This window comes from Hypomesus nipponensis, chromosome 28, assembly GCF_054491055.1.
Source record: "Hypomesus nipponensis isolate SF chromosome 28, ASM5449105v1, whole genome shotgun sequence".
NCBI classification, from domain to species: Eukaryota; Metazoa; Chordata; class Actinopteri; order Osmeriformes; family Osmeridae; genus Hypomesus; species Hypomesus nipponensis.
Window position 1 is genome coordinate 6,577,501 of NC_140388.1, and position 10,487 is coordinate 6,587,987.

At 52.9% G+C, this 10,487-nt stretch overlaps 1 protein-coding gene across 1 annotated transcript in view; it reads left to right on the forward strand.

Annotated features, from left to right (window-relative positions):
- slc33a2 (solute carrier family 33 member 2) overlaps positions 1 to 167 on the forward strand; it is a 15,548-nt gene extending 15,381 nt beyond the window's left edge. Inside the window, exon 6 of the mRNA XM_084695043.1 lies at positions 1 to 167. This exon is cut by the window's left edge and continues 1,378 nt beyond it. The gene's annotated coding sequence lies outside the window, so the exon portion shown is untranslated.
- The last annotated feature ends 10,320 nt before the right edge of the window (positions 168 to 10,487 follow it).

The following is a 10,487-nucleotide window of genomic DNA, read 5'->3' on the forward strand; positions in this document are numbered from 1 at the left end:
TGGAGCATTTAAAGATCATCAACAGATTGACTTGAAACAATATGTTACCCTGTCTGATTCTGCTGCCTCTTGCGCTGCCACACCCTCTCATGTAAAGGAGCCCTTGCCAAACAGTATCTCAACTCATAGTGAGCACAGAAACCACCTGAATAAACTGCTCAACTCTGCTGGCATCTGTTGTATTTGTGCTGATAGTTCTGCAATAAGCAACAGCTATATTTCCTTACACCATTTCTTCCTCCTTCTTCTTCCTCTTCCTCCTAGTCTTCCTCCTCGTAGTCTTCCCTACCTTCTAGTCTTCTTCCTCTTCCTCCTAGTCTTCTTCCTCTTCCTCCTAGTCTTCCCCTACCTCCTAGTCCTCTTCCTCTCTCAATTCTTTTTCATCTTCTTGCACTTCATTTGTACTTTTTCCAAACCAGAGGAACCGGTCTGGAGGAATCTGGACCAGGAGGCCTTGGGAGACCGACAAGGTGCTGGGGTCTGCAGGGATGACTGGAAGCCTCAAAGCAGTGTCACCCTACCGCTGCCCCACAGGGCTGTGACAACACATGCAGCCCTATACTGAAGGGGGATTAGTGTTGCTTACCTGTGTCCTCAGCGCACCTCTGCTTCGCTCGTCTACGTAAGCACACACGACTTGTCGGCACAGAGAATGGATCCGAGGGGCCAAGTCTGTTGAGGGAGGACGGAATTGAAAGGATTCCAATGTGACACTCGTACTGGTCAGTTCACCACCGTACACCACTGGTGTTTTCACGTGCCGCTATGTCGCGATCCCCGTGAATGCAACACAAAGGCAACCATTCGGAACAGAATCTCTCGTCCGTCGCGCCCGCCGCGAGACTGCCGAACGTAAGCCCACTCTTTCCAAGCGCGCAACGAGGAACCTTGAGCGGAGCGCGAGTGCGGCGGCCGGCTCGACGGCACACAGCGAGGTGCGTCGCTGTCGTCAGCCGTTCGAGAAGAAGATTCTGGAAGGTGCAGGGCTGTCGACGGCTGGGAACATCTCAGCAGCCTCCCAGGCCTCTTCACACACACTGTGAGAGACGGTTTGGATTTTCGGAGAAATCTCTCACACTCCTTTTAGCCTGAGGGGGAGGGGGGGGAGGGAGGGGGGAGGTAGGGGGGGGGGGGAGGGGGGAGGGGGAGGGGGGAGGTAGGGGGGGAGGGGGGGCGTGTATGCTTTGAAAAGACTGGAGTCGAGGAAGAAGAGAGCGACAGAAAGGAAAGGTGGGGTGGTCCGCACTCCCCCCACCGTCTCGCTCGCTCCCTGGTGCTGATGAGAGAGAGGCGCCTCCCACTGCGGTTGCCAGATTGACAGAAACCCCCCGCGCAGAGCGCACGTCCAGGGACCCTGCAACAATGGGCTGCTGCTGTTGTAGGGATGGTTGCATGTCTATGTGTGTTTGTCTTGGTACAATCAATGCTACCTTAGATGCCCGCTATTGATGAGCCTGCATAAAACAAATGGACGAGTTTAGCACAGGCATATGTTAATCCCAAACTGTAGATCAGGTTCTACCTTATTATTATTTCTATTATATTATTCATTGTTATTCAGTATACTAATCAATTGATTCTATGTGACTGTATTGATCCGAATTGGTTATTGAAGGTCAGTCATGTATGGATGTCACCTTTTACCCAGTATGTCCACAAGTAGTCTCTGCTGTGGTAAGTCTATGGGCTGACTTCTAAAAGCATGAGTGGAGCTGTTTAGGGCCAACGACTTGAGAATGGGTGCCTGGATCGAGACATATTCAGGGCCGAACTCTGCCACCTTGGCCAGGAAGAGGTCATGGATGGTCAACAAGGACTTTGTCATGTGTCTCAGAGCGTTGGCTTTTGTGCCACGCTGCCGTCGTAAACATACCTGCTCATTCGACGCATTGCTCGATCGAAACGATCTCTCACCTTCAGAGCCTCAGAGAGACGCCGCGGCGGACAACATCCTGTCCATGACGTGTGAATCCGGGAACCTCGATCGACGCCACGCCATTGGTGGAGACGGGTGACCTATACCTCCCGCAATGCACCGTGGGAAAACACTGATCGGCGTGTTGCCAACTCACGCAAACTATTCGATGCCGAGTCATACACCGAGGTATGATGTTCAGTTACAGTAATACCTGAGCCTATTCTCCCAAAACGGGAAAAAGGAAAGGTATCTTTTCATGGTTGAATCTTCCTCTGACACTATGAGACTCGTGTTTCACGACGTGATTTTGCGAATAAGAGAAGGCCTGTGATTGCAGGTGTCCCAATGAGCTATTCTGTTTCACGTATTAACAATCGGGCTTGTACACGCGCTCAGTCAGAACACCTCACACCCGCATCTCCTATACAGCAACAGGACAGGGATTTTCATTCAGCCTTTGCCAAGCTAGTGGGCACTAAATCCCCTATCGGGGCGTCACGAGACAAACCACAATGCCAACCAAAACAATAGTAAACACATTTAAAAAAATTACCTTTTTAAAGGTTTGGGAAAAGGGAGAAAGGAAGAGAAGGGTCGTTCTGTGAAAGTGGCACCTTCAGCCTGATAGAGTTACCACCTGGGAAGAAGGAGGGAGGGAGAGGGGGAGGGAGGGAGAATTTGCAACATGTTTTAATCTCGGCAAACAAAAGTGCATCTCTTTTTTTTTTCTTCCCCGTTTTCTCTTTTTTTGTTTTGTGGCCCAGCGCCCGGAGAGGAAGAGAGGTGTCAGTTTGTCCGCGCGGCTTTTGTCCCGCGGCCGGCAGAAAGGCCTGCTGGGTAACCGGATCTGGGAGGTGGAGGGGCGAGGCGGGGCGAGGGGGATCGGGTGTCGCTGGGTTTCCTCTGCTGCTGTGGACTCGCTTGTTTTGTTTGGGAGAATAAGAAGACATGGACACCGTCTTCCTCCAGCTCGCCTGCGTCTTCCATCCACACGCACTCCGTCCACATTGTTGTCCTCCTCTTTTCTCACACCGTTCGCCCTCCTCCCTTTGTGTTTTCCCTAAAGGTAAACAGAAAAAAAGCGACGATCCAAAGGATACCTTTTGTTGACGTGTTTTTGTGTTCAGTGCCCACTCCCCTTGCCTCCTCGTACTGGGATCTAGTCACAAACCTCCACTGGTCAGGAATCAGCTTCTGACTCCTCTGTTTCTCACCCATCTTGATTGAACATGTGTTGAACGACAGCACTGGAAGATCGAGAGAGGGGTGATAGAGAGACATAGAAAGTGAAAGGGAGTGAGGGGGGGGGGGGGTGAGACATAAAGAGAAAGGGGAAAACAGAGAGAGAAAGAGTTTCCATCATCCACCATCCTCTGTTCCCCCGAGGGTTAAGGTGACCTGAACCTTGTCAAATCCACAGTCACCTGGGACCTTGTTTCGAAACATGAATCCACTGCCTGCTGTACAGCCCTGCTCCACCAGGATGTCACAAGCCAATCCTGGGCCTGGAGGAGACCAGGCCAAGGAGGAGGAGGAAGAGGATGGGGAGGAGGAGGAGGATGGGGAGGAGGAAGAGGATGGTGAGGAGGAGGAGGAGGATGGGAAGGGGAAGAGGAGGATGATAATGATGAGGAGGATGGGAAGGAGGAGGAGGATGGTGAGGAGGAGGAGGAGGAGGATGGGAAGGGGAAGAGGAGGATGATAATGATGAGGAGGATGGGAAGGAGGAGGAGGATGGTGAGGAGGAGGAGGAGGAGGAGGATGGGAAGGAGGAAGGGGAAGAGGATGATGATGATGAGGAGGAGGATGGGGAGGAATAGAAGGACAGCCAGCTGGTGACAGGAACCTGTAGAGAACGTGGAGGACGAGCATCCATGTTGTACATCTTGCGTCTCCTGTCCGAACAGCTGGGCGCGTTTCCACTTGTCACTGCTCATTTCCAAATACAGAAGTCAATCTTCGATGGAGAACCAAACAAGTACAAAACGTTCCATGTCTGCGAGCTGAGCTGAGACCCTGAAATGGGCTTCTTTGTCGGATTGAATTTGGAAGACAAGCGACAAGATAGATGTATTCTGAATTTTCAATTTCAAACACATTTTGCTAATACAGAATTAATTTTCACAAAGAATATGCTCTCCCTGCCAACATAATCATAGTCAGCTATTTTTAGTACTTTGACTTTAATCTGCATGAATATTCCAATGAGAGAAAGAGAAGAGTATGAGGGAGATAGCGCCACATCGTCATTTCAAAAGTGTGTGAGAGTGTTTTGATGTATGTGTGTTCGTCTCAGTCTGTGTGTGTGTGTGTGTGTGTTGATGCATGTGTGTTGCTCAGCCCACGTGTGCCTGTGCGTGTGTCTGTGTGTCTCTCTGTCTATCTCTTTAAGTGTGTCTCTGTGTGTTTGTGTATCCCTCTGTGTATGTGTGTGTGTCTTGGTGCACTGTTCTGTGCCGGGACAGTGTTGGTCTCCACCACTGGCTGGGTCTGCTGATCTGTGATGTGAACCGCTGCGGTCCGACGTGATATCGGGGACCAATAGGAGCAGGTCGGCCCGTTGAAAGGCCCGGCTCTGCCGCCTTTTGATTGGTCTGGATATGACAGGCTGCCAGCTCATATGGTGTCGAGCTTCATTCACGGCACCACTGATGCCCCATCCGCCCTCACGCTCTCCATCCATCCCTCCATCCCTCCCCTCTCCCTGCCTCGTTTGGGCCATTAGGGCCATGGCAGGAGAAGCCCCACATCCACCTCCTCCACCCATCCATTCCTCCATCTCTCTCTCACTAATTCTTCCATCCTCATCCCTCCCTCCATCTCTGCTTCCGGGGGAGGGGGGCCGGTGGGAAGCGGGCAGGGTGAGGGCTGGGTGGGGGCAGGGTGAGGGCTGGGTGGGGGCAGGGTGGCAGAGAGTGGGGGCAGGTCGTGGGGGAAGGGCGGGTGGGAGTGCGAGAGCTGGGTGGGGGTGAGAGAAGAGGGGAGGTTGGGGGGAAGGGTGGCCGGGGTTAACTGCACCCTCCAGGGGTGTGTTGAAGCTGCACAGCCCTGATCCACCAGGATGGGATGATGATCCGGACCTGCGCCAGGGGGACGAGCAGCCTAAGGGCAGTATCACAAACAGGAGGGCTTCATGACTAACACACAAGTCTCTCAAATTGCTCACTTCACGTTGACTTACTCCACCTATTGCAATGTCGTAACGGTTGTAAGGTTTAGCCCTGCAAATCTCTCTCTGTAGACTACCAGTAAATTGCATGTATTTTCCAGTCTTCAATGAGGGGGTGGGGGTGGGGGTGGTTGGGGATTACATTGACTTGTCTCCCAGGGAAAAAAAATATCAACTTATCCCCGGTAGTATTTGTCGTGCTTCACTTAATCTAATTCAACAGCACAAGCCTCTCTGAGCGCAGCCCGAAAACACACAGCACCAAATTACATCCACCAGAGGAAAACAAACAGCAAAAAACACAGGATGAGATGAAGGAGAAGAGGAGGGGGAGAGGGACGGATGGAGAGAGGGAGGAGGGGAGGTCCGTCGCTCTCTCTGTCTCTGTGTGTGTGTGTGTGGGGGGGGGCTCGGCGGTGCTTTGCTGATGCAGACAGCTGGACTGTGCCTCTCTAATCTGTCTGATTATGATAAGACAACAGCAGGCTTCGCCCCGCACTGGCCGGGGCTGACCGCGGGCCGGCCAGACAACAGCACGGATCTACGGAGGAGAGAGGGAGAGGGCAATGAGAGAGACATGGAGAGGGAGCGAGAGAGAGATGGGAGAGGGGGAGGGAAGGTGAGAGGGAAAGGGAGAGACAGAAAGAGAGAGAAAGAGAGAGAGGAGGGAAGGTGAGAGGGAAAGGGAGGGAGAGAGAAAGAGAGAGGAAGGGGGAGAGAGAAAGAGAGAGACAGAGAGAGAGACAGAGAGAGAGAGGAGGAGAGAGAGAGAGAGAGAGAGAGAACAGGCCTGAGCACTTCAGCGTGTCAGTTCAGGTAAACAGACAGTTAAGTAGATGAGAAAAGGACAGGCAGATAGTAGGTGTGGAAATTTAGGGCCCCTGAATGTGTGTGTATGGTTGTGTGTGTGTGTGTGTGTGTGTGTGTGTGTGTGTGTGTGTGTGTGTAAAGATTGATAAAGCTAGAGATCATTCTGTCTGGATGAGTGTCCGTGTGAGAGGAGAAAGGATGTCACTTAGACACAGTGACAACCCTGGTGCATGAAATCAATGTATGTGCTGATGAGAGGGTGTTTGACTGGGAGAGGTCACGGGGGGGAGTGTTAGTGTGATCAAGGGGACATGCCTATCTATCCATCGGACGAGAGGCAGACAACTGTGGGTTTGTGTGTATGTGTGTGTGTGCGTGTGTGTGTGTGTGTGTGCATCCACTTCAGCGCATCTGTGTGTGTGTGCATCAATGTGTGTGTGTGTGTGTGTGTGTGAAAGTTAATGTCTATCATGTCTTGTGTGTTGAATGGGGAAGCTTGTCCTGGCATGATTGGAAATGTGTGTGTAAATATCAAGCCCCCATCCCTCAGATGGAAGCAGAGGCCCCCTCGTTTGGTGGGATTGGATCTTCATTCAGGCACCAGGCTCATTCTGGTGATTTCATTCTAAGTCAACATATCCCAAACGATCTCCCTCGATTGTTTCCGGTTTATTCTCAAACCTGACTCAAAATACCAGCTTTTTCGTGGAAGAATAGTTGGTTGAAGTTTGCTGAGTTTGAAACCAAACTGGGGGGAAAAGCGTTTTTTTTGTCAGCATCAAAGACCTATGATGAATCGGGAGCACTGCGGGAGACTCCACTTCCAGGCAGGACGTGGGGGAAGTTCAACATGGTACGGACCGTATCTCGCTCTGTCGAGCCTCAATCCACCACTGAGCACTTTCCATAGAAACGAACGTGACGCTGTTTGTTGAAACAGCTTTGATGCTTGATCTGCTGCGTAATAGGTACATGGCTCCAATGCATATCCGTGTATGTGTGCATGAATGCATGTGTGTGTCGGTGGGTATGAGTATATGAGTGTGTAGGAATGAATGTGTGAGTGTATGAGTGTGTATGTGTGTACGTATGAGTGTGAGTGTGTGTAAGTGTGTGTACGTCTGAGTGTGTGAGTGTGTGTGTGTGTACGTATGAGTGTGTGAGTGAGTGTGTGTGTGTGTACGTCTGAGTGTGTGAGTGTGTGTGTGTGTGTGTGTCAGTGGGGCCCATTGTAAACCCATCCAGACAGGTTTCCCGACGCGGTGCTGGAAGCCTGGCTGGGTGATGGGAACCCTGCTTAATTGGGCTAATCGGCGGGCTTTCGGGGACCTGCTTGTTAGGGAGGCTCGCCCCGGTCTTCCCCGCAGACCGACAGCCAGCCATGGGAAGCGACAGGCAGGGCAGGGCCCCGGCCCGGGCTCGTCTCAGGGCCCTGTGCGCTCCCTGGAAGACCCCCCTCTCCCCCCCGAGGGGAGGGTGGGAACGGAGGTGTGGGGGGAGGGGGCGGGGGGGTTGTTGGAGAGGAGGGCTGGGGCCTTGCCCCCCGGGCCAGGCTGTTGGCCTAGTAGCATTAAGCATGTTTAACAGAGCCTAATGCGTCCCACTCCCTCCACATGATCTTCACCGGGGGAGACTGCCGATGCTGGAGAGAGGAGGGGGGGGGGGGGGGGGGGTGTGACCTGACACATACACACTCGCGCACACACACACGTCGGCACACACACACCCACACACACGCACACTCGTGCACGCATTCAGACACCCACATCTCTCCCCCACACCCTGTCCCCTGGTCAATATTCAGCAAATTCCACAGAACTCCTACCTCACCGGTATCTTCCGCCTGCCATCGGAACTGACAGCCAACTCCCTGACGTTCACCTGCTTCTCCCACACACCCCTGGTGTCCATGCAGGAGTTACCATGGTGACCTCTCCATCACACCCTGGTCTGGAGAGAGGCTGGGAGACCTGGGAGACCGAGGAGAGGCTGGGAGAGAGGGGGAGAGGCTGGGGGAGAGGGGGAGGCTGGAAGAGAGGGGAAGAGGCTGGGGGAGAGGGGGAGGCTGGAAGAGAGGGGAAGAGGCTGGGAGACAGGGAGAGGCTAGGAGACAGGGGAAGAGGCTGGGAGACAGGGAGAGGCTGGGAGACAGGGGAAGAGGTTGGGAGAGAGGGGGAGAGGCTGGGAGACAGGGGAAGAGGCTGGGAGACAGGGAGAGGCTGGAAAAGAGGGGGAAAGGCTGGGAGAGGCTGGGAGAGAGGGGGAGAGGCTGGGGTCCTGGTCTCCCACCAGCTACTAAGACAAAAGGCTGCTGTGTGTTGGTTTGTTAGCGGTGGTCTTGGAAGTGGAGAGGTGACCCCTCGTCATGCAAGGTCAATACATATTGTTTGTGTAAAACAAAAGGATAAATGTGATGTCATGTCTAGACTGGATGCAAATTAACGAGTTTATAAACCTCTGAGAGGGTGTGTACAGTGTTCCTCAGCCACGCGACACACACACACACACACATGCCAGGGAATCCAAACACGCTCGCAGACAAAGTGGAATGATTATGGTAATGATCATAATCATCCTCATCACCACCATGTTAAAGATGAATCTGAACGAACTGTAATCCACGACTATTCATTAGATTACCCGTGTGTGCGTGGGGATGTGTCTGGGTGCTATGGTGTGTGTGTGTATCGTGGTTGAGGGCGCATCAGCAGATCATTACTTAAACGTGTCTCTCTCTCTCTCTCTCCCACCGTCTCTCTCTCTCCCACCATCTCCTCTCTCTCCGTCTCTGTCTCTGTCTCTCTCTCTCTCTCTCTCTCTCTCTCTCTCTCTCTCTCTCTCTCTCTCTCTCTCTCTCTCTCTGTGTCCGTCTCTCTGTCTCTCTCTCTGTCTCTCTCTCTGTCTCTCTCTCTGTCTCTCTCTCTGTCTCTCTCTCTGTCTCTCTCTCTGTCTCTCTCTCTGTCTCTCTCTCTGTCTCCGCCTCTCTCTCTCTCTCTCTCTCTCTCTCTCTCTGTCTCTCTCTCACCGCTCTGTATCCCTCCCAGTCTTCTATTTTCACTTTCCTCTGTCAACATCCCTCCATCCCCTGTGCCTCAACAGCTACAGTATAGTGGTTGGCCACAGACCACCCCCCACCCCACACACACACACACACACACACAGCCAAACTAAGCTGTAAGCCCTCCCCCCTGACATACCCTGCTACCCCTCCACCCCCACCCCGCCCGCCCGCCTGCCCCATGTGGGATTAGAAAGGACCGGGGGGGGGGGGGGGGGCGATGGGGGAGGTGGGTTTGGAGAGAGGTGTGGGAGGGTGAGGGTGATGGGGGTGGAGACGTGTACTGCGTGGTTCATTCCGACCGGGTCTGAGACGGCCTCACGTAAACATCAGATGGCCAGACGACATGTAGAAGTCAACACGAGGCCCTCACACAGGAGCCAACGCATCCTGATGGGACCCTGAAACTGCAGACAGCAACCAGGCACAGATGCAGACAGGCAGGCTGGCTGGCTGGCTGGCAGGCAGGCAGGCAGGCAGGCAGGCAGGCAGGCAGGCAGGCAGGCAGGCAGGCAGGCAGACAAGCAGGCAGGCATGTAGGCAGACAGGCACAGAGACAGACAGACAGACAGACAGACAGACAGACAGACAGACAGGCAGGCAGGCAGGCAGGCAGGCAGGCAGACTGACAAGCAGGCAGGCAGGCAGACAGGCACAGAGACAGACAGGCAGGCAAATAGAGAGACAGACAGACAGACAGATCGATAGACAGAAGGACGAGGATGAGTGTGTCTCTGTCTGGTTAGGGGGGATAACATGACTCAAAGGCTCTTTATACTGAAACATCTGTGTTGTATTTTGGTGTGTGTGTGTGGGGTGTGTGTGAGGCTCCATCTGCTCTGAGCCCCCCTCCACCAGGCCCTGTCCACACACAAGGCTGGGCGCCTGGCCTGTACCAGTAATTGGTATTTGAAAAGCAAGAGTCGGCAACGCTTTATCCCTGCGATCATGGAAAGGAAACGTCATTCGAAGACATTCCGATGGGAGAAGCAGTCCCCCCACGCGATTCTTGTCTGAAACCGCGACGCTTTCCCCTGCTCGAGTTTGATTGACAGTGGCTTTGCAAAAATAAACCAATAAACCAAGGAGGAAAGGCCTCGCCGAAGGCGATTGGCTGGAACAGGATCGCTGGAACGTTTGGCTAGAGAGTAGCGGGCCGCTCCAAATATTTGATATCGACATTACGCCGGCACTGAGCTGTCTATGTTGCTAAACATCTCCCAGAGGGTTTCATTAGCTCACGTAGTGTTTACATGGAACACATGTTTGAATTACTGGAGAAGAAAAAAGTACCTATTGTCCCTTTAAGGTTACATGGACTATCACGGAACCATGTCAATGCCTGTAATAACCATGAGAAGGCGTTCAGTTGGCTGGTTCTTCTGTCTAAATTGATGTACAGAGGGATGTTCGAACCTTGCGATCTTTTTGATCTGCAGTCAGATGCTCTGCAATTGAGCTTTGACATGAGCTGCTTTGCAGTTACTCTGCATCATCATTCATCAATAGAAGTGATTACTGTCAGAGAAGTT